We start from the raw sequence: 26,297 nt of genomic DNA on the forward strand, positions 1-26,297 counted from the left end.
GACATCTATAGCTCAAGTTATTGCCCTTTGAAGGAGGCATGGTCATGCTGTGAGCGCCCAGATTTTCACTTGGCCAAAATTTTGCTTCCAAGTTGAAAATGCATCAGGATGATGCTCCGCTGTTGGCATGAGCGGAGCTTTGTGTGCTGATTGCAATTTTTTCTTTAATTTGGTCATGGGCCACGCTTTTAAAAGCGTGGTCTAAGGCTCTAAAGTGTGCTCCAACTTCAAAGTGTTCCCCAAAGCTCTTTTTTCTCCTTTTTAGCTTATTTTGTGCTTCTTTGCTTCTTTTTCTTCTTATTTCCTACAAGATTTATAAAATTAAAAGATCAAAGAAATATACCAATTAAGCACAAAAACATTCAATATTTAAGCACAAATTATCAATTTCTTGTATGAAAAAGCATAGAAAAACATGACATGGTGACATGTCATCAGTTAGGAGCTCTGCTGATTCCTATGGATTAATACAATTACATTTCTACTCCAATTTGTGTCTGATTTTATTCTATTTAAGGAAGGATGCCAAAGTCATCGGCCTATCCCCCTCGGGTACGCCGTTTTTTGGTCTGTTTTAGTTTTTGTGGTCGTGCCTATTACCATTTCCCCCGCTATCGTTCCATTATTTCCAGGCTCTATTAGTTGTAGTGACGGAATTGCGCATAGCTGCAGCCATTGTGTTCATAGATTCTAGAAAGATGGTCGGATAAAATGCCAACTCAGAACTCAAACTCGTTTGACGAGGGCTATACCTGTTTGCAAACATCGAGGTCCTGTTAACACCAAACGATCAACATAAGGAGATCAGCATAAACATATCCATTTTAAGTGCTAAGGGTGCGTTTGGTCTGCATTTTCATTTTTAGTATTTTATGTTTTCTGTATTTTGTGGAGAAAAAAACTGAAAATAGCGAAAACAATAAAATCCTGTTTTCTGTTTTCATCTCCTGTTTTCACGTTTTCCTTCGCAAAATCCAAAAAATAAAAAATACTAAAAATGAAAACAGAAAATAAAAATGCAAACTAAATATACCCTAACATTTCCAAAGGGTAAACCACAAAAAATGCACCCGAATAATTTTGTCGCTAGCAAAAATACATACAAATTTTGAAGCGATTTTTTGCAAGTATGATTAAAAAATGACATATTTTTATCCTTAAAACTTGGTAATTTTTCACTAAGTATATATATTCCTTTGTCAATTTTTTAAAGTTTTATTGGTTGTTGACAAAAAAACACAAAAGAATAATATATACTTAGCGAAAAATCACCAAATTTTAAGAATAATATCTCATTTTTTCTAATCATGCTTGCAAAAAATTACATCAAAATTCAATCTTTAAAGTATTTATTAAGAAATAGATATTTAATGTTAGATATTTTTGTCGCATTTATAAATTTTTTTAGGGAATTTTTATCGATAGCAAAATTCGAGTTTATTTTTGTCAGCGGCAAAATTATTCGAGTACATTTTTGGTAGTTTACCCTTTCCAAAATATATGCTCACTGGCAATCATGCAATTATATCATCAGAGAATCTTAGTGGCATGATATAAGAAAAGCAAAGTATGTCGTGAAGCATAGTCAGTCCATTCACCAGGTTCTACTAAGGATGAATTGTTCTGATACCATTGGTAACGACCCAGCTTCTAGCACGTTATGACCAATACTAGCTGCCAGGCACTACTTCACGGCTTTTCTTAGAAACTCTAGACTTTATATTAAATATATACATATGGGCCTGTAGCGCAAGTCGAGATTGCATATTTGATAGATATAACGGAATAGGTAATAGTTAAAGAGATAAAATCTATATGAAACATAAAAAAACACAGAAAACATAGTAATATCATACATATATGCCTGAAGGTTCCCATTGTAAGAACCGAAAATAATTAACCGATTAATTAACGTAAAATAATAATAATAAATTAATTGCCTAAAATAGGTTCAAAAAATTTAGAATGTTAATTAGAAAATTTAAATATGATTTTCGGACTCAGTAGATTTTTCTGAGTTGGAAAATATAATTTTTCTGCAGAAAATTACGTAAAAATGCATACCGATAAATTAACCGACAGTACTAGCTTAAATCTATCCAGTACTGTGTGAGAGCAATAAAAAAATAGAAAAACATAGGAATATAATGAAAGTTGAAATATGGGCGCTAATTCTAAAGGTTTGGCCCAATTTTGGGCCAAACGGGTTAAAAACGCTAACGGGTTAGACTGGGTCCAAGTTGGGCCCAAGCCCAACACATATAAGTTCACTAATGAACCCAATTCAGCCTCATAACACACTTGAACATAACCCTAGCAGTTGCATGAGTCGAGAGAAAAGGGATGAAGAATACTATTCATCTTCTCCTTCCTTCTCTTGTAACTTGGCTACAGAGCTCCAATTACTACAAGAAAAGACGTTTTTTGCTACGCTTTTAAAGCGTGGCGAAAAGTTGAAAAAAGCGTAGTGATAGCTTTTCGCCATGCTTTTTGAGCTATAGGTACGCTTTTGAAAGGGTCACAACTGGAAGGGTGTCGGTTGCTCTATCGCTACGCTTTTGGTGACCTATCGCCACACTTTACTTTTTTCCACGCTTTAAAATATCGCCACGCTTTTAAAGCGTGGCCATATATGCCAGATTCGGGAACTGTTTGCGGCCACACGAAGCTCTCGCCAAGCTTTTTTGTTTCATCTAACCAAAGTGGTGAGATTTTGAAAATCCTTGCCCAAATTTCATCTCTATGAAATTTGAAATTTTAGGTTTGGTTTTTGAGAGATTTTTTTGTTTAGGGTGTTTAGGTACACTCTAGCACTTGGTTGCTATTGGGTTTTCCCCCGAAACTATTGGATAAAGTAAGAATATCTTAAACCCTTATGGATTTATGATTTTGGTAAACCCTAGGTATTAATTATGATGAATTAATTGTGTATAGCTTGGAATTTATGAATATTGGAGCTTTTGGATTCTATATGGTGGCTTGATTGAACTTGGAAACTTATGGAAGCTTGGTTAGTGTCAAATTTTGGTGTTTGGTGCATATTGGGAACCGGCCAAGATATGGTTTCGGTTTTCTCTCTGTAATATAAAATATTTCTGGATACTTAGGCTAGTGGCCCTAAGATAGGTTGAAATTGTATGTATTGGTTGATTAAATGTGTATATGTGTATTATGTGTGGTGAAATCTCTTTGGAGGTTGGACTATGAGTTTTGATAATGAAAAATGGGAGAACAATGAATTTGATGGTTTGGAATGGTGAAAATGTGGTTTAATTAGTGTATGGATTGATAATTGTTGAGTTGGTTGAAGATGATGTTGGTTGACGTTGATGAGTGTTTTTGAGGATTGTAGTAATATGAATTTTGAGAATTATTGCTAATGTTGAGGTTAATTGATGAGAAATATGAATAGTAATGTTGATGAGGATTTGTATTGGTTGTTGGTTGGTTGTAGAATGATTAGAAAGTATGTGAATATAATTTTAGGTATATTGAGACTATTTTGGATGTAGAATAATTGGTTTTAAATTGAGAGTTTTGGTAAAATTGAGTTTTAAAGATCTTTGGTAAAAATGGATTTCTCGCCAAATTTGGCGAATCATATCTTGAGCTTCAGTTTTTTAAATTGATTGAATTTTGTATCAAATTAAAGATAATTTAAAGAGCTTTAAAACGGTATAGATTTTGTGGAAATCAAAATTTTGTAGAAAAAGATATGATCGTTGGAAGTTAGTGTCAAAAATATGAATTCTGTGATGTTGCAGAAAATTGTGAGATTTGGTTTGTGTGCCTCGCACACACCTGTGTCTGCGCTACGAGCAGAACGAGTGTTGTGACTCGTTCATACGTACAAGGGGTGTGCACACACACACCCTATGAAATTTGCATGTTGTATGTACGCACAACATCATGCGTATGCACAAAGTGAGTGCCTTCTGTTGAGGGCGTCCACACGTATTCATGCGTGCACACAAAATATAAAATTTTACTTTTTGTGCATAAGCACACCTCTTTGCGTAATCACACGTTGAGAAAACTCTTTTGGGCGTGCATACGCACACCCCTATAGGTATGCACACTGCCCTAATTTTCAATTAAAACCTTGTTTTTAACCGTTTTACCTTCCCGGCAAGCTTGTAAACTCCCATAACGCTTGTTTAAGATCCTTTAGCTTGTTTTTAGGCTTTAAAACATATAGAATACAATAAGTGAGTTTAACTAGATATTTTATGGTAAAAAGTTTAGAATACGAAGACTTAGGTTTCTGGAGTTTTGAGGATGGATTAGTTGAGTGAGATGGCAGAGTACTATAATGATGATGAATGTGATGAATTGTGGAACTATGGACCGATGATGGTTATGATGAGTCTAGGACTCGAAGAGAAATGATGGATTATTGAATGTTGAAAATGATCGCTGAATGAGATATGGATATGTGGTATTATACTGATATTGTTGAGACGCTATGCGCCTAGCAGCGATGGTAGGTTAATCCCGCCTGTCGAAGTCGCGGCGGCGGCATAAGGGCAGTGGTTAGTCCCGCTTAGGTTGAGATGCGAGTCCTGTGGTTGAGTATCTCGCTCGCATCCTTTCGGAATCACAAGTGTGTGTGTTGGCATTATATCCCTGGACTGTATGTCGGGCACGATATCCCTAGGGGTACCCATTTTATACGTGACCGAAAGGCGACATTCCCATGGGAATGTGTCGGGTTGGCAATTGAACCGACAATGTGATATCATAGCCAATAGGACAGGCATTCATCACGTGCATTTTCTATGTGGTTTCTTGCTTTGTCTACTTGCATACTATGCCTAATTGTATAACATGCTTAATTGCTTCTTTATTTACTTGCTATACTTGATTATTTCTTGTGTATTACTTATATGCAATTAATTGTGATTTCTACTAGGATTGAAGAGGTTTGGTAGGCGGTGGCGATGGGATCGCATGGTGGTTAGGCTGACGAAGGCTGTGGGACAATGGTGAACTGATAGTTAAAAATCCCCTAAGTTAGTTAACATGTTTAAGGATTTATTTATCTGTTTTATAAGATTGAATATTATGATGATGTGAAGCTCTAGGATTGCCTCTGGCATCCTAGAATCTTATATCTTATATTACAGGGCACTGTTACCATACTGAAAACCTCCAGTTCTAATACCATATTCTGTTGTTATTTTTTCAATGCAGGTCGTAACCCACATCGGTGTGTTACGGGATGGTGACAGAGCGGAGGATCTAATTATCTGTTGTATTTCTTTTGAATAGTTCGTTTTAGTACTCTCACTTTTGTATCTATAATCACCTTAGATGGCTAACATTGAAAGAGATATTGTATATGCTATTTTAGCTTTCAGAACTCTGTTATGTCTGTATATAACTAGCCGGCTTAAACTCCGCGGGCTGAGGCTAGTACTTTATGACTATTATACTTATATATTTACATATTCCTTGTTATCTTGTATCTACAGCTTGTGCCTTTAAGCTTGTAGCTTCGTGTAAACATTTTGCGCTTTTGTAACTCTTTTTTTGAGCTTATTTCTTCATCGGGTTTCTAGAATTACTATATATATATCGTATAAGCCTTAGAATTATCGTGACCTTTAATTATCCTTTGCTTTACGGTATGAGGAAAGGCTTAGGGTAATTAGGATGTTACACCCATCAGGGTACTAAGCAGGAAACTAGGGGTTCCATAGCTTAAGTCTAACAGTTCGCGCAATTGTGCCAGTAAGTCACACAAAATAAGTACAAGCACAAGTATATAGTAGAAAAGTAAACAAGCATAGAATATAAGAAACATAAATAAATCACAATCACAAAGAAATCCAACAACCAAGTATGATGCATGCCTGATCCTATGCAGGCCTTGAACTCACGCGTCGGGTGACTACCTGCAACCCAACGTTACCCGGGACTAAGCCCGAATATGGTTTTCCCAACTGCGTACATTTGGCATATGTGCCTAATGGACAAAGCCACATGCATTCTAGCAGTTGGCAATCATTGCAGAGCTTGACGCCGTAGTATGCTAACAGTTGGAGTACGGGTCTCAACATAAAGTGGATGTCCCCACATCTTATGGTTCTGGTTCTCTCCGAGCAGAAACTCCTTCTTCCCAGATAATCTGTTAACATGGTTCTGGTTCCGTCAGAGTAGACACTTCTCCTCCCCAGATAATATCATATCACCTTCGAGTTTAAAGTTTTCTTTTTTTGTGGCACTTTTCAAATACACTTTATCTCTAAGGAACTTCTCTATCCTTTTTTTTTATAAAAACTTGTATCCGGTCTCTTTTCTCTAAATCTCTCAGCATTTGTCACATTTTACTATTTTGATTTTAGTACTTTTATATATTTTCAATTTTTTCCTTTTAAACGTAACTTCTCTTTTTACAGTTTTCTTTAGGCTTTTAGTGACGCTTTTACTACTAATGTTATTACTTTAACATTTTACCCTCATAACCTTCCTAACATACCTTGTTACCCTTTATTAAGTTAATTAACCATTTTTACATTTATTTTATGCCCAACATTATCATCTTACCGCTAAGTGCTCTAGTTTTTTTGTTTAACCTTATTTAGTGTCAAAATTTTACCGGATTGATCCTAAAATTTTTCTATGACCAAATTAACCCTAATATTTTTATTAAATACCAATTTTACTCCTAAGAACTTAAAATACTATTTTACCCATTATTAATTTATTTACTTGTTTTAGTTATCATTTTTAATCGTTTTACTTCTAACTCTTACTACAATTTTTATTTAGGCCCAACATTTTATTTTAATTACAGTTTTCACCCAACTAATCTATGTATTTACTATTTTATCCCTAATGATACTAAGTTCAGATTTTTACTTATTTTTCATTTAAATTACATGATTAACCCTCTTTTTATCCGAAAATACCCATAATATCCTTTTTATTTTTACACACTTGTTTCATAAGATTAAAATCAGTTTCCTATCATCTATCTAACCCTCTAACACATCATGTTCCAGGTATTTTAGTGGCTGAATTTTCAGGGATACAGTTTTTCATTTTTACCCACTTTTAGTGACGTTTAAGGCTTGGAACTTACACCTCAAGTGCTTTAAATAATTTCGGTGGTTCTATACAATTTTCAGAGCCATATAAGCTTCATATATCACTCAAATAATCAGTAAAAAATAGAGAAGCACTACTAAATTTTTAGAATTAAAAATCAAGAACAAAATCACCACTAAGTGGCTTATATAAACATCAAATCAAGCATAAATATATTCTAATATTCCTAGCACTTACCTCACGTTTAAGTCAGTTATCAGATCTCTCAAACACCAAAAAATACTCACAAAAATACAGAGACACGGCTGGTGGTGGTGCAGTATTTTCCTTGGCCAAAAAGTGATGAAATTAACCACTTTAAACTTGAATTTTTCTAGCTCCTTAGATGTGCTCCATATAGGCTTGAAGAGGGATTTTTCATACATTAAAGAGATCCAGAAATCATTGTGGTCACTACTAGAAAAACTAAAAAAATGGAGAAGAAATAAGAGTTCACATTGCTGAATTTTTTGTAAAATTGATGACTGAGATTCACACGCTACAAATTTTTTGATGATGAATCGTCCGTGTTCTTTTGGCAAGCGCACCAAAATTAACGTCAACTAATAAACCAGAGTGGAGTGAGATCGTATCCACAGAGATTGGTAGATTTAAACAATTTTAATCAATTGGTGAATTAGTTAAGCTAATAGAATAGATTGTGATTGTAGAATTCTAAATAGGCAGAATTATAGATGACTCAAAAATAAAGAGAAGCAGTAAAATACAGAATTGAAAATGGCAAGAATGTAAAGGGCGGAAGCTTAAATGACATAAATCTAAATGGGAATGGGGATTTGCAGAATGTAAAAGAAAGCTATAAAGAATGTGGAAGATAAGAAGAGGGGGATTCATTGAGATCAGGAGATGTTGTCTCTTTGGATTAAATTCAGCTCTTATCCTCTTCAATCATGCAACTCATTGACCTCTTGGCAATCATGATTGATTAAGTCCCAATCCATTGGTAACTTAATCTATTAGATCTTGATCAATAGCCAATTCCTTGGTCTAATTGCTCATGAAGAGAGATATGCTTGGTCCCTGATTATACCACACATCATCATAGGTCTAAGTAGAGGGAGGATTTTATGTCACCATATCCAAACACCAAAACCCAGATCCTACTTAAGTGTGAGAAGGGATTTCTAGCATGGTTTCATGTTTCCTTTTCTAAGGTTCCCATGAAACCTATTTTGCATTCAATCTCTTTTCCAAGATTATTGAACACTAAGTATAAAGAACAAAATTCCTTCTAGCAAATCAAAGAGAAGATGAAGAGAAGAAGAAATTTGCTATCATTAATCCTTCAAGTAAAACAGAGCTCCCTCTCTCAACGAGAGGGAATTTAGCTACTCATAGCTCAGAGAAAAGTACTCAAGATGAAGAAGATGATGAAGTAAAAGTAAATCTAAAAGCTCTATTTCACATTTAGCTTCCTAACTGCTTGAACCCCTTTCTCAGTACTTTTTGGGGTTATTTATACTACTACCAACTCTGAAAATAAAATAAATACAAAAGTAAAAAGAAAAATACAATTTGGAGGGAAGAGAAACTCAATAAACGTGATCTCCCAGCTTACGTGTGGCTGGCGCTTCAATGGCGTGCCACGCCTTCCTCTGATTCTGGCTTGGCGTGCCACACCCAACTCTTCAAGTGGCACACTTTCCTTCATTAGCATCACTGGCATGTCACGCCTTCAAGCCCAATTGGCACGCCCAGGGTCTTTTTAATCACTTGCATAGCCTGGCGTGCCACGCCCATTTGTTCTTGGCTCCTTCACTGGCGTGCCACGCCCAACATTCAAGTAGCACGCTGATAAACCACTATTTTATGGTTTATCTTGTGTTGAATTGAGTGGTTTTTATCACCTTTCTCCTACACCTGTTCATTTAATTAGCATGTTATACGTTTGCCTTCCTAATTTAATACTATGATTATAAACTTGCTTCCAAAGCCTTTAATTTGTATATTTTTATCCATCTCTATACCATTCGAGGACGTGATCTGTGTGTTAAGTGTTTTTAGGCTTCATAGGGTAGGAATGCCTTGGAGGATGGAGAGGAAGCTTGCAAAAGTGGAAGAAGCACAAGAAATAAAGGAGATAGTCGGCGACGAGCAACGCGAACGCATGCCTCACGCGTGCGCGCAAATTGAAGTTCACTCAACGACGCATGCAAGTGACAAGGAAAATCGCCAAATGATGTGCACGCATGATATGCGCGATGTACAGCAGTTGCAGAAAAATACTGGGGGCAATTTCAGGCCAGTTTTAGACCCAGTCTTTGACCCAGAAACACAGACTAGAGATAGGGAACAGCAGAGACTCAAGACACATTCTCATTCTGCATAATTTTAGTGTTAGTTTTGAATCTTAGAGAGAGTTCTGCTCCTTTCTCTACTTTTTTTCACATTCATAGATTTCTAATTTTGATGCTTTTGATGTTTTGCGATTGGGATATTGAAAAGAGTTACTACCTCTGTTGAAGCTTTATTATTCTAGTTTGTTTCCTTTGTCCCTTACTCTTTTATATCCTTAATCCTTGATCAGAGTTACAATCGGATAATTTTTAGAATTTATTAATACCTCACTTTTATTCCTCTCTTAATTCTGCGAAAGTCATATTCTTATTAATGGAGTAGTTTCCTAACTTGATTGGGAGTTGATTAAGAGCAGAACCTTGAGTTTGGATACTCAAGTGTTAATCCTAATTGGGAGTTGTTGGCTGACTCTCCTGTCTCCGACTCTAATCCTTTCTTAGGAAAGGATTAGGATGCAAGCGATAGGATTAGTTGGAGATATACTTGAGTTTCCCTTATTATATAAGGGATAACTAAGTAGAACGACAACCCTTTTGAAAGACCCTATTTTTGAAATTTTCACTAATTTAGACCAAAATCCTATGTTAAATTTGTTTGAAGAATGTAATTTGGAACATGGTTTAGAGCCAGAACACACAACCTAGTAAGATTTTGAGCTTAATTGTATGGTTACATTATTTAACCATTATTTTTATTCTTGTGTGTTTTCTTCTCTATGATTGAAATCTATATTTTGTTTCATTCTATATGTCCAGTGTTTAATGTATGCATGCATATGTATGGTTGAGGCCATCATCGGCTATTAGCTCACTATCCTAAATGGCCTACCATTCTAATTACCCTTGTTTGCCACTTTGAGCCTATATATCCCTTTCGTTCCTTATATTACCACATCACTAGCTTTAAGCGGAAAAACAAATTAATTACCCTAATTGAATCTTTGGTTGGCTTAAGATAGGGATTGTGTGTTAAAATCAGTATTGGAAACTATGGGAACTTGGGTTAATAAGATTGCATGTTGCTTAATTGATAAATATTAAGAATTCGAATACTACTCATGTCAAATTATGAAAACTAATTGCATTGATGCTATAATGCTTTCAAAAGAAAGGAGAAAAATAAAAAAAAAGCAAAAAATTCAAAACTTAGGGGAATAAAAGCACCCCAATGTTAAGTTCTAGAAAAAGATCAATGCATGTGAGTTAAAATGAAAGAACATTTAAATACATGAGTAGGTGAAAAATACAAAAGTGAGACTATGGGTGGTTAGGTATGATTTTAGAAGCACAGGGAATGTGTGTGTATGTTAGGTGAGAACTTAGGATAATCAAAGATTCAATTTTTAGCACACTTGGCCATACATGTACCCTCACCCTTGCTTAAGCCCCATTACAACCTTGAAAAAGACCTCATGATGTTTTCATGTGTGCATTAGATATTTATTGATTAGTTAGATGAAGAACAAGGTATTAGAAAGCATGAATAGAGGGGACTAGAGTGGATTACCCTATACACCTGAGTGACTAGAGTGCATATACACTCCCAGTGAGGGTTCAAGCTTGACTCTATGTTCCCGGCTTTCATGGGCTGTCTTCTTACAAGTTTACTTGTCTCTTATCGTGTGATTTGAATTAGTAGAATTTGATTTCTGTTTGTCTTGAAGAACTTGTTTATTTTCTTAACCAAGTAGGTATAGACATTTCATCATATAGTTGCATTCATATGTATAGGTTGCATTGCATTGCATGAGTTCTAGTGTCCCTGTTCATTCTTTTTGATCTCTTGGAGCTTAGCATGAGGACATGCTAATGTGTAAGTGTGGGGAGGTTGATAAATCACTATTTTATGGTTTATCTTGTGTTGAATTGAGTGATTTTTATCACCTTTCTCCTACACCACTCATGTAACTAGCATGTTATACGTTTTTCTTCCTGATTTAATACTATGATTAAAATCTTGCTTCCAGAGCCTTTAATTTGTAGATTTTTATCCATCTCTATACCATTCGATGCCGTGATCTGTATGTTAAGTGTTTTCAGACTTAATAGGGTAGGAAGGGCTTGGAGGATGGAGATGAAGCTTGCAAAAATAGAAGAAGTATAAGAAATAAAGGAGACAGTCAGCAAGGAGCGATGCGCACGCATGGCTCACGCGTGCGCGTGAAGTGAAGTTCGCTCAACGACGCGTGCACGTGACTAGGAAAATTGCCAAACGACGCGCATGCGTGAGTGACGTGTACGCGTGATATGCGTGACGTACAGCAGTTGCAGAAAAATGCTGGGGGCAATTTCGGGCCGGTTTTAGACCTAGTCTTTGGCCCAGAAACACAGACTAGAGCCAGGGGACAGCAGAGACTCAAGACACATTCTCATTCTGCATAGTTTTTGTTTTAGTTTTGAATATTAGAGAGAATTCTACTCCTTCCTCTAGGCTTTTTTCACATTCATAGATTTCTAGTTTTGATGCTTTTGATGTTTTGTGATTGGGATATTGAGAAGAGTTACTACCTCCGTTGAAGCTTTATTGTTCTAGTTTGTTCAGAGTTACAACTGGATTATTTTTAGAGTTTATTAATACAAAGAACTATTTTTACTTTTAATTAATTTTCAGTTATTATTTATTATGTCTCACTTTTATTCCTCTCTTAATTCTGTGAAAGTCATATTCTTATTAATGGAGTAGTTTCCTAACTTGATTGGGAGTTAATTAAGAGCAGAACCTTGAGTTAGGATACTCAAGTGTTAATCCTAATTGGGAGTTGTTGGCTGACTCTCCTTCCGACTTAAGAAAGGATTAGGATGCAAGCGATAGCATTAGTTGGAGATATACTTGAGTTTCCCTTATGATGCACGGAAAATTCGTCTAGTAACAAATTTCCTTCGGCAAGTGTACCAAATTGTCGTCAAGTAAAAACTCACTATAGAGTGAGGTCGAATCCCACAGAGATTGTTTGATCAAGCAACTTTAATTAGAGGAATGTTTTAGTTGAGCGAACCAGAATTTGATTTGAAATTTGCAGAAAATTAAATAGCGGAAAAGTAAATAGCAGAAAGAGTAAATGCTAGAAATAAATAGCTGAATGTAAATGGCAGAAAGTAAATTGCAGAATCTTAAATGGGAATGGGAGAAATGCTCATAAAAGTAAATGGCAGAAATTCAAGAGAATAGTAAGATCGGAAATGGGGAGTTCATTGGGCTTAGGAGATGTTGCATTCTCCGGATCAAATTCATTTTCGTCTCTTCCTCAATCAATGCATTCATTGATCTCCTTGGCAATCTTAAATGATCAAATTCCAATTCCTTGGTAATCCAATATCTCAAATCTTGATCAATAGCCAATTCCTTGGTCAATTGCTCATGAGAAGAGATGAAGTATGGTCACTGATTATACCACATGCATTCCCAAATCAAGTATTGGTAGGATTATAGTCACATATCCATCCAAACCTAATTTTGTCCAGCATGAGAAAGCATTTCTAGCATGATCTCTTCATTCCTCTTCCAAGGTTCCGAAGAGATCCAAGTATGAATAGTTTCTTTTCCAAGATAACTACCCAATTGGATGAAGATTGAAAGCTTTCTAGTAAAATCAAGAGAAAAGATAGAAGAAGAAGAATGAAAACTAATATTGATCCATCAAATTGCAGCAGAGCTCCCTAACCCAATGAAAGGGGTTTAGTTGTTCATAGCTCTAGAAAATGAAAACAAAGATGGAGAATACATCATGAAAATAAAACTAGAAGTTGCAAAGAAAGTAAAATACAGAGAGTAATTCTATGCCCAAGGCTCCTATATATACTACTCTTCTGATCTTCTACTTGGCTCTTCAAGTCTTGGGTATGGGCCTCTGGATCTTGAGTTTGAAGCAGTTATCTGCTTTGTTGGGCTTAGCTTTGCTTGCAGAGAGAAAATGTGAAGTAGGCAGGGACTTTGGCTCAGGACGTTAGTGGTGTCAACGTTAAGTGAAAGTGTGGGTTCGAGAACGTTAGTGACAATCACTTTTTTCACTAACGTTCCTAAGCCAAATATGATCATGTTAACTTCAACATTAGTGGCACTAACATGACCACTAACGTTGCCTTATAAACCTTTGCAAGCGTTATTGGGACTCACCATTCCCAATAACGTTGCCTTGTGCCCCTTGTCCCTACGTTAGAGTTCACGTTAGTGTAACTAACATGGCTCTTAACGTGGGTATGACTCATCTTCGAGAGCGTCAGTGGCACTCACCTTTTTCACTAATGCTCCAAGTGCCCCTACTCTTCACGTTGGAGCTCACGTTAACTAAGTTAACGTGGCCACTAACGTGGTAGTGAATGCCATCTCCAACGTTAGTGACAAAGGTGAGTGTCATTAACGTTGGCTCATCAATCTTAGCTCCACGTTAACTTTTATGTTAGTGGTCTTAACGTGACCACTAACGTGGGCAATGCTAGTTTGATCCAACGTTAGTGACAAAGGTGAGTGTCACTAACGTTGGCATTGTTCCTCTCTTCCACGTAGAGTTCACGTTAACTAAGTTAACGTGACTCTTAACGTGGTTCATTGCCACATTTTGGAGCATTAGTGGTGTTCACGTTTACCATTAACGTTGGAGCTTTCTTTGTCTCCACGTTAACTACCACGTTAATCTAGTTAACGTGGCAATTAACGTGGGCTTATGACGGCTTCGCAGGCGTTATTGGTGATCACTTTTCTCATTAACATTGCAAGCTCTTTCCTATTCCACGTTAGTGGTCACATTAACTAGGTTAACATGGCTACTAACGTGGTTCTTCCTTGCTTCCTTTGTCCTGAAATCAAGCAAATAAAGTGCATCAAAGCTCTAGTCAAAGTTATGAGATTATGCATCATCAATTTGTCATTCAATTCTTGCAAACTCCTCGTTAAATCATGTGAAATTCACAATAGTTGCTTGAATCAAGGTGTGAGTGTATTTTCATCCAAAACTTGCCTTATTCTCTAAGAAAATGCGTGAAACTACCTTAAAACAGTAAAGAAAAGGTTAGTGAAACTGGCCTAGATGCCCTGGCATCGCAAGCTGAAAAGTGAGTCCAAATATTATATATGGGATGATCCATATCTATGGAGGTATGGTGCTGACCAGGTAATTAGACGGTGTGCGTGTTAATCAGAATTCTAGTCCATTTTAGCGACCTGCCACTCCTCTGAGAGTGGTGGACATTTTGGCCCTCAAAAAACAACTAGAAAAATTTTAGACTGCGGATTCTGGTGGATCACTCTTTTTAAAGATGCTGCTGCTTTCTGTAAATCTTGTTCCCCATGCCAGAGATTTGGTAATATATCCTAGAAGGATGAGATGTCCCAACAAATTATGTTGTTTTGTGAAATTTTTTATGTCTGGGGCATTGACTTCATGGTTCCGTTTCTAAACTCTAGCAGTTTCTTATATATATTGTTAGCTGTAGATTATGTTTCTAAATGGGTGGAAGCAATTCATACCCATAATGATGATGCTAACACTGTTGTCTCTTTTGTTAGAAATCAGATTATTTGTCGCTTTGGATCACCACGAGTAATTGTGAGTGATCAAGGCACTCACTTTTGTAACAGGAGAATAACAGGCTTACTGAAGAAACAAGGCGTCCTTCACAAGATAGCAACAGCTTACCATCCCCAGACTAATGGGCAAGCCGAGGTGTCTAACAGAGAGATAAAGCGCATATTGCAGAAGATAGTTAAGCCTCATAGGAAGGACTGGAGCACTAGGCTCCAAGATGCGCTTTGGGTATATCGGACAGCGTACAACACACCAATTGGGATGAGCCCCTTCCACCTAGTTTATGGAAAGTCCTATCACCTCCCAGTTGAGGTAGAGCACAAAGCTTTCTGGGCGGTGAGAGAATGCAACATGGGATTTGAGAAAGCCGGAGCTGAAAGGAAGCTGTAACTGCAAGAATTAGAGAACCTTCGCTTGGAAGCTTATGAGAACTCCAGGCTGTACAAAGAGAAAGTGAAGGCTGTGCATGATAAGCACATCTAGAGGAGAGAGTTCCAACCTGAGGACTTAGTCCTCCTTTACCACTCCAGATTGAGGCTCATGCCAGGCAAGTTGAGATCAATATGAGAAAGTCCCTACAGAGTAGAGAAGGCAGAGCCATACGGAGTCTTTCACTTGAGTCATCCTTCAAGCTCCGAATTCATCAAGGTCAATGGACATCGCTTAAAGAGATATCATGGTGAGAATATGAAGAAAAACAAGGAGCTAGAGATCTTCCTCTTGGAGGATCCACCAACAGCAGAAGACTGAGCTAGTGGACCATCCAACTTAAGGATGTTAAAGCAAAGTGCTGGGTGGGAGACAACCCACCATGGTATGATCGTTCCTCGTTCCTTATTTCTCAGTGCAAAAAGTGTGACAATCGCACAAGCATCACCACACGTACGCGTCCCTCACGTGTACGCGTCATCCGACAAATTGGCACTCCATGGGAACGTGTCAATGACGCGCACGCGTGACCTTGCGAATTCGACATAAAAGGTGTATTGGCCAAAAGTTAGGCTGGCTTGGTGCTGGCAATGTGCCCGAGGCGTAAATCACATCATGCGTACGCGTCGTGGACGCGCGCGCGTCACTTTCAAAATAAGCACTTCCACGCGTGCGCGTGCCTGACGCGCACACGTCATATGACATTTTGGCACACACCCCAAGACGAACAGAAGGTTGTGCGAGTGCCATGTTGCCCTCGCGCTAGTAGCACAAACATGGTCATACGTACACGTGACCGACGCTTACGCGTCACCTCCCTTTCTGCACAACCCACGCGTACGCGTACCTCACGCGTACACATCATTAGCGTAGCGCAACCTGATCCTTGTGCCGCCACTTTTCATATCTTTTCTTTTTCTAATCCTAATTTCTTTCTTCTTCTTTTTTTTTTCTTTTCTCTCCATTATTCTTCTTTTTCTCCCTTCTCTCATATTTTCTCAATCTCACATTCTGCATCATCCCTCTCTTTATCACCTTCTTCTCAAAGTTCTTTCATTTTGTTTTCTCTCTCATCTTCCTCTGAATTATTTACTTTTGCATTATTTCACTTGGTGTTAGAAATATAATTGGGAGACTACTTTCTTTTAACTGCTTGTGATTATTATTATGGAGTTGTTTGACAATTAATATTAATTATTTTTGGGAAGCTTGAATGTTCCAAATTAATTCTTTCTCTATCATGTTCAACATGCATACTAAGTGTTTGTGAAAAAGCCAATATGGCATTGTGCAATTTTAATTGTTCTATCTTTCTACTCTAATGCCTATTTTTCACAAAACCCTTTCCATATTTTATTAATTTAATATAATTGTCAATACAAACATGATTGCTAGTTTGTTACGAGTGATAATACATTTTAATAATTGATGCTTGATCTATGCTACTCATGCCTTTACCGGCATGCCAGTAAACATCTTGAATCTACAATGCCTTGCCATATTTCCATTGATGAACTGATCCCATGGAATCGCGACCATGTTTTTTGTTCACTATTTTCCTTACCTGGGCATTGATTATCACTCGTACTGTCCTCTTCCTTGCTCTAACCCTTGGACTTACATGGTACTTCTCTTTTCCCTTTCAGGATGGCCACCAAGAAAGGTAAAGAGAAAGCTATCCCCAAACTACTGGCAAAGAGAGGAACAAAAAGAGCACTAGCTGCGGAACCATCTTCAACAGCTGTCAAACCATCAACAAAGCAAGTTAAGAGGATCATCAAGGTCAATGAATCTAAAAAAGCCTTTCCAGCAAGGGACACTGCGCGGCTCACTAACCACTACTGTGAGCAGATGTTCCCCATTCTGGCGGCGAGGAACTACAACAATGATCACCTTCTTATCCTCCCGACCAACGTTGTTGATTTGGTGGAGCTCCGCATTGACAGAAGAAAATGGGGTTTCTTACGGAGACAGCCGCGGCAGTTCAATCTTTCATGGGTATTTGAATTCTACTCCAATTTTCACATGCCAACCCTGTAGTCTGTCTATGTCCGTCAGAAGCAGGTCCCCATATCTGAGGGGGCCATTCAGTAAGCTTTAGATCTCCCCCCACTCCAGAAGGATTGGACATATTTCAAGAAGCCTCTCTCAAGTGCCAGCGATACCAATTTGACTGGGATGACGTTCTTAGAATTATAGCACTACCTGGCAGCAAGTGGATCTACGGTTACCATCGATCCCGGCCTAAGGGCATATTGGCTTCAGCACTTACCTTGGAGGCTCGCGTGTGGGCACAGATTATGTCCCACTACGTCTTCCCAAGCACTCACGAGTCCTCCTTCACTGCAGACATGGCTGTTCTCATCTGGTGTTTCCTAACGGACCAGCCTCTCAACTTACCAAGACACATCCGGCAAGCCATGGGACACGGACAGATTACAGGGAACTTACCTTTTTCCGCCTTGGTTTCAGATTTGGTCTCGGCAGCCAGAGTCCCCTATAGAGCTGGAGACACCAAGGCTATGCTTCCTCGGGATGATCACTACGTTTCGAGTGGGAAATACATCAGACTCACAGCAACCACTACTAGCCGGACTGAAGACTCGGCCAGAAATATCCCTTCTCCTTCCACATTACAAGCACCTTCAACAAATCAGCTGCTCCTTCAGATACTACAGGAATTGGATCGCATGGAGCGTTGTAACAAGCGCCAATTCACATACCTGAAGGAGCTGATTGTTGGCAACCACCCACCTACAGAAGAACCAGACCCTCCGGACTCCACTTCAACTACCAGTATCAAGAGCCCAGACGCACCCGACTGTGGAATGCTGTTACTACCCCCCTTTGTTCCTGACTGATGGCACCGAGGACGGTGCCAAGCTTTGAGTGTCGGGAGGTCGGTCAGTACGTGACTTCCGGAGGTAACTTTTGTTTCTCTTAGCACCAGTAGATAAATTAGTAGGTAATTTTCTGTTTGTTTAGATAGAATAGATTGCATAGTAATAATTAGTTGCATGTATACTCTGCTTAGTTGAAAAATAATAAGTTCTTTTGGAAGACCCTATTTTTGAAAATTTCACTAATTTAGACCAAAATCCTATGTTGAACTTGTTTGAAGACTGTAATTTGGAACATGGTTTAAAGCTAGAACACACAACCCAGTAAGATTTTGAGCCTAATTGAATGGTGACATTATTTAACCATTATTTTTATTCTTGTGTATTTTCTTCTCTATGATTGTAATCTATATTTTTTTACATTCTATATGTCCAGTGTTTACTGTATGCATCCATATGTATGATTGAGGCCATCATCGGCTATTAGCTCACTATCCTAAATGGCCTACCATTCTAATTACCCTTGTTTGCCACTTTGAGCCTATATATCCCTTTCGTTCCTTATATTACCACATCACTAGCCTTAAGCGGAAAAACAAATAAATTACCCAATTGAATCTTTGGTTAGCTTAAGATAGAGATTGTGTATTAATATCTGTGTGGGAAACTATGGGAACTTGGGTTAATAAGAATGCATGTTGCTTAATTGATAAATATTAAGAATTCGAATATTACTCATGTCAAATTATGAAAACTAATTGCATTGATGCTCTAATGCTTTCACAAAAAAAAAAGAGAAAAATAAAAAAAAGAAAAAAATTCAAAATTTAGGGGAATGAAAGCACCCCAATGTTAAGTTCTAGAGAAAGATCAATGCATGTGAGTTAAAATGAAAGAACATTTAAATACATGAGTAGGTGAAAAACACAAAAGTGAGACTATTGGTGGATAGGTATGGTTTTAGAAGCACAGGGAATGTGTGTGTATGTTAGGTGAGAACTTAGGATAATCAAAGATTCAATTTTTAGCAAACTTTTTTATACATGTACCCTCACCCTTGCCTAAGCCCCATTACAACCTTGAAAAAGACCTCATGATGTTTTCATGTGTGCATTAGATATTTGTTGATTGGTTAGATGAAGAACAGGGTATTAAAAAGCATGAATAGAGGAGACTAGAGTGGATTACTCTATACACTTGAGTGACTAGAGTGCATATACACTCCCAGTGAGGGTTCAAGCTTGACTCAATGTTCTCGGCTTTCATGGGCTGTCTTCTTACAAGTTTACTTGTCTTTTATCGTATGATTTGAATTAGTGGAATTTAATTTCTGTTTGTCTTGAAGAACTTGTTTATTTTCTTAACCAAGTAGGTATAGACATTTTATCACATAGTTGCATTCATATGTATAGGTTGCATTGCATTGCATGAGTTCTAGTGTCCCTGTTCATTCTTTTTGATCTCTTGGAGCTTAGCATGAGGACATGCTAATGTGTAAGTGTGGGGAGGTTGATAAGTCACTATTTTATGGTTTATCTTGTGTTGAATTAAGTGGTTTTTATCACCTTTCTCCTACACTGCTCATGTAATTAGCATGTTATACGTTTGCCTTCCTGATTTAATACTATGATTAAAAACTTACTTCCAGAGCCTTTAATTTGTAGATTTTTATCCATCTCTATACCATTCGATGCCGTGATCTGTGGTTAAATGTTTTCAGATTTCATAGGGCAGGAACAGCTTGGAGGATAGAGAGGAAGCTTGCAAAAATAGAAGAAGCACAAGAAATAAAAGAGACAGTCAGCGATGAGTGACACGCACGCATGGCTCATGCGTGCATGTGAATTGAGGTTCGTTCAATGATGCGTGCGCATGACAAGGAAAAATGCCAAAGGACGTGCACGCGTGAGTGACGTGTACGCGTGATATGCGCGACGTACAGTAGTTGCAAAAAAATGTTGGAGGCGATTTCAGGCTAGTCTTAGACCTAGTCTTTGGCCCAGAAACATAGACTAGAGCCAGAGAACAGCAGAGACTCAAGACACATTCCCATTCTACATAGTTTTAGTCTTAGTTTTGAATCTTAGAGAGAATTCTACTCCTTCCTCTAGGTTTTTTTCACATTCATAGATTTCTAGTTTTGATGCTTTTGATGTTTTGTGATTGGGATATTGAGAAGAGTTACTACCTCCGTTGAAGCTTTATTATTCTAGTTTGTTCAAAGTTACAATTGGATTATTTTTGGAATTTATTAATACAAAGAACCATTTTTACTTTTAATTAATTTTCAGTTATTATTTATTATGTCTCACTTTTATTCCTCTTTTAATTATGTGAAAGTCATATTCATATTAATGGAGTAGTTTCCTAACTTGATTAGGAGTTGATTAAGAGGAGAACCTTGAGTTGGGATACTCACGTGTTAATCCTAATTGGGAGTTGTTGGCTGACTCTCCTGTCTCCGACTCTAATCCTTTCCTAGGAAAGGACTAGGACGCAAGCAATAGGATTAGTTGGAGATATACTTGAGTTTCCCTTATTATATAAGGGATAACTAAGTAGAACGAGAACCCTTTTATTATTACACTTGGAAAAATTCAACAAGGATAGAACTTTCAATTAATCTTCTCCCAGTCAAGACTTTTATTTGAATTACATAAATTCTCAATCATTTATTTCTCTGTTTCTCAAACTCAAAAAAAATTTCTTGGAAAACCTCTGATAAGTAAATAGCACTCTCTCTACAGCTCGTTGGGAGACGACCTGGGATTCATACTCCCAGTATTTTATTTCTAAAATTTGTGACAACTCTTTTAAATTGATACGCGAAATCTTCTTTGGTTAAGAGCTATACATGCAACGCTGTTTTCTCTATAAACTCTTAATTGGTAATTTTTCGCCACGTCACACGCCCAGTTCCTCTTCTTGGTTGATTGATGATGATGGCGTGCCACGCCTAAGACTCAAGTGGCACGCCTAGGTGGAGAATGATAGTTGGCGTGCCACGCCTTTGATACCAAGTGGCACGCCCTTATGGTTTGGCTTCCTATCTGCTTCTTTGGAAAGTATAACTAGCATGACACACCCAGAGGCTGGCGTGCCACGCTCCTCATTTTGCCTTGGTTCCAGTAGCTGGCGTGCCACGCCCAGCATTCAAGTGGCACGCCCATATGAGACTCTTGAGCTGGCGTGCCACGCCTTCGATACCAAGTGGCTCGCCCAGCCTTTGCTTTGGCCTTCTTGTACGCTGGCGTGCCACGCCTGGATGCTCAAGTGGCACGCCTAAGTGAGGGTGAGGGCTTGGTGTGCCATGCTGATGCCAGGGCATCTTGGCTAGTTTTACTAGCCATTTTTTGTATGCTTTATGATGGTTTCATGCATTTTCTTAGGAAATAAGCAAGTATTTGGGTGAAAATACAATCATACCATGATTCAAGCAAACATTGTGAATTTTGAATGCTTTCATGAGAATTATGCATGAATTGAATGATAAATTGGATGATGCAAGATCCCATGATTAAGAGCAAGACTTTGATGCACTTTGTTTGATTGATTTCAGGTAACAAGAAGCAGAGAAGAGCCACGTTAGTGGCTACGTTAGTGCCACTAACGTGGCCATTAACGTGGGAGAAAAGAGAAGCCCCAACGTTAGTGAGAAAGTTAGTGGCATTAACTTTGAAGAAGGAGAGCATGGAATGTTAGTGGTAAAAGTGAACGCCACTAACATCTGCGAAGCAAAGAAGGCCTACGTTAGCTTCCGCGTTAGTTACATTAACGTGGGAACTAACGTGGAAGGATCAATTGTAGAGAGCTCTATTGTGATTCAATGGATCAATTGTAGTTCTTATTCTTCTTCTTCTTTCTTTTCTCTTGATTTTACTAGAGAGCTTTCGATCTTCATCCAATTGGGTAATTGTCTTGGAAGAGAAATTGCTCACACTTGGATTTTCTCGGAACCTTGGAAAAGGAATGAGGAAATCATGCTAGAAATGCTCTCTCACATTAGATTAGGTTGGGGGTTGGATGGATATTGTGACATTTAATACTACCAATACTTTGATCTATGAATGTGTGTGGTATAATCAGTGACCAAACTTCATCTCTTCCTATGAGCAATTAAATCAAGGAATTGGGAAATTGTTCAAGCTTAGAGAGATTGGATTGCCAAGGAATTGGGATCCAATCACTTAAGATTGCCAAGGAGATCAATGAATGCATTGATTGAGGAAGAGATGAGAATGAACTTGATCTGGAGGATTGCAATATCTCTTGATCCCAATGTTCATTTTATTTTTAGTTCTTACATTTACTTTTCTTGCCATTTTACTTTTCTGCACTTTATTGCTTTCTTTACTTTTATGCCATTTACATTTCCTTGTTACTTATCACTCCAATATGATTCATCTAACTAGGATAATCAATTAACCATTGATTGCTTAATCCGTAATCTCTGTGGGATTCGACCTCACTCTTTTGTGAGTTATTACTTGACGACAATTCGGTATACTTGCCGAAGGGAGATTTGTTGAGAGACAAGTTTTCATGCATCAAGTTTATGGCGCCGTTGCCGGGGATTAACTGTGATTAACAAACTGCCGGTTGATTGATTTACTAGATTAGACACTTTTCTTTTGTCATTGTTTTCTTTTGTTTCTTTTTTTTCTTTTGCTAACTAACTGTTTGTGATATTGGCTCACAGGAAATTTCCTCATCTGTGACAAGGGGAATTCCATATCTCTTTTATCTTGGTGATTGTTGTTTGATACAAAGAAATTTGAAGAAAAATGGAGTATAGATCATCTTTTAGTCAATCAAGTTACTTGGGATACTTCTCACCACCACAAAATAATTCATGCTATTATGATAATGGTGGCTAGGAATATCAAGAACATGAAACGGGGTGCTTCCCAGGGTCATAAAATGGTCCATATTTTGATGACTTTGATCACTACTCAAGCTGTGTCTGGGAAGATCAAAACCAAAGAGATTTCACTTATTCACACCCCAATCATCAAGAGCCATCATCCTTTAATTATTCAACCTCACCTCCTAGCTTTCCGCATCAAAACCCTTCATCACTTGGACATGCCTCAACACAAAATTCCTTCCCACGTCTATATAATTCATCTCACCACTCACACAATGCATTCCATTACACACAAAATTCTTCTCACAGTCTACAAAACCCATATCATTACCCACAAAAGTCACACCACTCTCAGAACATACAACCACAAAACAACCAATTCCGTTCACAAAGTAGCCACCCTCAACCTCCAAATTTCACCCCAGCTGCACACCCTCCCCTCGAGGATAAGCTATCAAGGATAGAGAACCTACTGGCAATGCTCTTGTAAGAATCTATGGACACAAAGACTTTCCAAGAAGAAGTAAAACCCATTATGCAAAATCGGGGGCTTGCCATTAAGAAGCTTGAGGCACAAGTTGGATATCTATCAAAGCAATTCCATACCTATAATTCCCTTAGTGACACCATGGCAAACCCAAGGGAGGAATCAGAAGAAAAAGAAAAAGAGGCACCCATACCAAGTGAGATTTCTATGAAGAAGGAGGAGGTTGTGAGAATATATAAGCCTAAGGCTCCATACCCACAGAGGTTACTAGTGGTGACAAAGGAACATGCAAACTCACTCCCAAAAGACTTAATGCAACATCATGTAGAAGAAAGGGAGGAAGTCAATCAAGGGAGCCAACACACCAATAAAACAGAGAGTTGCATAGAGGGTGAGTTCATTGAACCACCAATTCAAGAAGCACTTGATGAAGAGGATGCTCCAACCATCATACAACACCCAAGTCCTGAAATCAAGGTGGTGAAGGCAATCAACGTGAGCACTAAAAAGAGGATAGTGACCAAGAAAAGAAGGACAATATCCATGAAGAAGAAAAGGTCAACCAAAAGCCATCCCAACCCTACCCCAACAAGCAAGTTTACTCAAGCTAACAACAAAAGAAAGCTTGCTGGGGAGAGGCACTCTAAATAAGGGGCATTAACTGGATCCTCTTTCCTCTTAACAAACTGGAAGAAGAGGAAGAAAGTCATGAACAACATGTCAAGCTAATGACATTAAAAGAGCGCTTGTTGGGAGGCAACCCAACCGCAGGTAATATTTTCTTTCCTTGCTTAGTTTACTTTCAATAATTTGGCATATGATTGCATTCTATGTTTGGTGTTGCCATGCAACAATTTTATTTTCAGTCTTCACTGGGTACTTGCAACATTCTAAATTAAGAGTGTCACACTAAGTTTGGTGTTGCCATTTATTTTTCATGCAAGGTACTAAGCATACCACTTATTAATGCAATTAAAATGTCTCTGTTTGTATCTCTTGTGCCTTTATTGTATCCTTAATCTGGCTTGCTGAAACACATGCATACTCACACTTCATTCTAAGACCTTCATGATCCATAATAGACCCAGTCACCACTGTTTTAATTGTTTCTTGAGTATAAGCAAGCATTCTAAGTTTGGTGTGGGAAGGGAAAGAATAGGAGGAAAAGGGCAACAATAATGAAGATAAACTACAAGGTGGTAAAGTTCCTTTCTCCTCTTACTTATTTCCAGCACTTTAAATTGTATGATTGTCTTCTATTTTCTTTGTATGCATGTGTGATTACTCCTTGTGAATAAGCATAATTTGATATTTGATTTGTAATATGTTGCTATGATATCATGATTGTCATCTTGAATTTTACTTGCACCCAATATCTTTAAGAATGCAACAAAGAAATCATTATTTTGAAAGAAAAATGTTGAAGAATTTTATAAATCATGGGGCAAGCAAAAGATTAAGAGGAGTGGAGGTTCTGATTGTATGATTGTGTATTGAGGTTGCATGTTTGTGAAAACTTGCATGGGAGCTTATAGACAGGAAATGAAGTTTAGAGAAGTATTATGGAATTTTTCAAACATCTATTGATCCAAGAAGCATTAACAAAAGAAAACAAAAGAAAAAGAAAAACAAAGAACAAGCCCAAGGCTCTAAGCATCAATTACTAGGAAGAAAAAGAAAGAAACAAGAACTCAAAGAGTTATTGTCCAAGTTAAATGCTTGTGGTATATTTGTATCAAAGAAAGAGGCTTGAGTAAGTAAATCCTAAGGGGTGCTTCAACACCTAATACCTTAAACCAACTGGTTTGGGAGTATTGATTGAAAGCTTATCTTAAAAAACCGCTTTGATACATGACACCTAGAGTCGAGGCCAAATCCCAAAAAGAAAGAAAAATGCTAGAAAATAAGTGCTGCTTCAAGGTGACAATCTATAAAGAGACTTCCATAATATTAATTGAATGAAAGTCCTAAGATCTAAGACTTCCAAAATGTGAGGACTAATGAGCACTGGAATCCTTGCATAAGCATACAAATTAGAGTTCACCCCACTGTCACTTATTCACTTCACCTACTAAGGCATCATAAGTAATTCTTCAATACATTCCAATTAAGAGAATTCTTTATGCATAGTTCTTTTCTTGCTTGGGGACAAGCAAGATTTAAGTTAGGTATTGTGATGCCAGGGCATCTTGGCTAGTTTTACTAGCCATATTTTGTATGCTTTAGGATGGTTTCATGCATTTTCTTAGGAAATAAGAGAGTATTTGGGTGAAAATGCAATCATACCATGATTCAAGCAAACATTGTGAATTTTGAATGCTTTCATAAGAATTATGCATGAATTGAATGATAAATTGGATGATGCATGATCCCATGATTAAGAGCAAGACTTTGATGCACTTTGTTTGATTTATTTCAGGTAACAAGAAGCAGAGAAGAGCCACGTTAGTGGCTAAGTTAGTGCCACTAACGTGGCCATTAACGTGGAAGAAAAGAGAAGCCCCAACATTAGTGAGAAAGTTAGAGGCATTAACTTTGAAGAAGGAGAGCACGGAACGTTAGTGGTAAAAGTGAACGCCACTAACGTTTGCGAAGCAAAGATGATGCATGAAAAATTGTCTCTCAACAAATTTCCCTTCAGCAAGTATACCTAATTGTCATCAACTAATAACTCACAATAGAGTGAGGTTGAATCCCACAAGGATTGATTGGTCAAGCAACTTTAGTTAGAAGAATATGCTA

The sequence above is a fragment of the Arachis hypogaea genome, chromosome 4, assembly GCF_003086295.3.
Source record: "Arachis hypogaea cultivar Tifrunner chromosome 4, arahy.Tifrunner.gnm2.J5K5, whole genome shotgun sequence".
In the NCBI taxonomy this organism is placed as follows: Eukaryota; Viridiplantae; Streptophyta; class Magnoliopsida; order Fabales; family Fabaceae; genus Arachis; species Arachis hypogaea.